Below are 1,672 nucleotides of genomic sequence, written 5' to 3'. Positions count from 1 at the left end.
TCGACCGGCATCAGCTGGATTTCGAGGCCCGATTATTTTTCCAAACAGCCATTATTATTATTATTGGTATACCAATTCTACCTGTATAACACTTACGCAGAGAATAATACTATAATATTGTATTATAATATTTTAACGAGGATTTATAATCTATCGATCTGCATTGTATTATATTGTCGTATATACTCAGTGGCGCTCAAGATATATTTTTCAGGTGTTATATTATTTTATCATATTTTAATTGATAATATTAGTAAATATTAAGGTATCAACCAATATATACTGTGATTAATAATAAACATATTTCAAGTTAATTAATTTATGTTATTATACCCACCCACCCCTTATTTTCAATGTGTAGCGCCCGCTACACCTAGTAATAGGGTTGGACGCCACTGCCCCTCTATTAAAAACTGAAATGACGCCAATGATACCGTGTATCACTTTATACGAATGACACTAAAATAGCGTCCTGCAACGAGGTCACTTATCCACAGTTGGAGACATTGTTTTTGTGTTTGCCCTGGTATTTTGTAACTCAACCTTTCCCCTTTTTTGATGTTTTTTATTGAACTTCAACCGTTTTTACGTGTAGTCTGTGTGCCAGGGAAATTCTCCCTGACATACACATTTGTTTGTATCTACAAGGGAAGTATGAAAATCGTAGGTGTCGGGTGGTGTTCCCGGTTTTTTAAGTGTTTTACCAGTTAAAGAAAAATATTTTTTGACCATTGTTTGAGTGTAGGAGTAACCCAAAACTCAATTTTGTGTGTATACCAACTACCAAGTGAATAACATAATATACGCGATCGATTTTTGTCTTACGGACAAGGCAGCGGTTGTACCATACGTGAGTACAGTTTTGCTATATAAATGAATATTTTATTATAATCGTGCGTCTACAAGCATACGCCAAGGTGAACTATTTATGATAACAATTTTAAGATTCTTTTTAATATTGAAAATTTTTTAACGTCTTTCAAATTGTTATTAAGTTTATTTTAAATAACCCCAACAAATTTTATTTTTTAAATATGAGTGACGTATTAATCAACCTCTTTTAATAAAAATAAATGTCTTTAAATTAACTCACAAATTTCGCTTAATGTTAGTTATTAGTAGGGTAGATATAAATTACGAAAATGTTATGTAGCATTTTTTAAAAAAAATACTAAATCAACAGATGTTTATTTACAAAAAAATCCAGAAATTATTGAATAATTTTTAAATCCAAAAAATTAAGTATAAGAACTATAATATTATAATATATTATAAAGAAATCATAGAGTTAAACGGCATTGAAGATAAGTTGACTGTATAATAGCTGTATAGTAACTATAATAGCTATAATTTGTAAATTTGTAACTAAAAAACTATATTGGTAGTAACCATTGGTTTTTTAATATTATTAAATGAATGGTGGTAACTGCAGGTAGCAAGGCCACTCGCATAATTTTTTCTCGGGGGCAGCGAAAAATACGTTATAAATTATAATATTGTATACATATAATGTTGATATATTTTGTTGACCAAGAAAAATCACAACAATGCAAAAGCGCTAACTGTAATTCTCGCTGTGCTAAGATCGTTAACTTTTCGTGCACCAAAAAATAAGTTTCAATGTATATAACCTGTATATCTTAAATCGTGATTAAAACCAAATATCGAATAG

Source organism: Acyrthosiphon pisum, chromosome X (genome assembly GCF_005508785.2).
Source record: "Acyrthosiphon pisum isolate AL4f chromosome X, pea_aphid_22Mar2018_4r6ur, whole genome shotgun sequence".
Taxonomy (NCBI): Eukaryota; Metazoa; Arthropoda; class Insecta; order Hemiptera; family Aphididae; genus Acyrthosiphon; species Acyrthosiphon pisum.
This window is presented reverse-complemented; position numbering follows the sequence as displayed.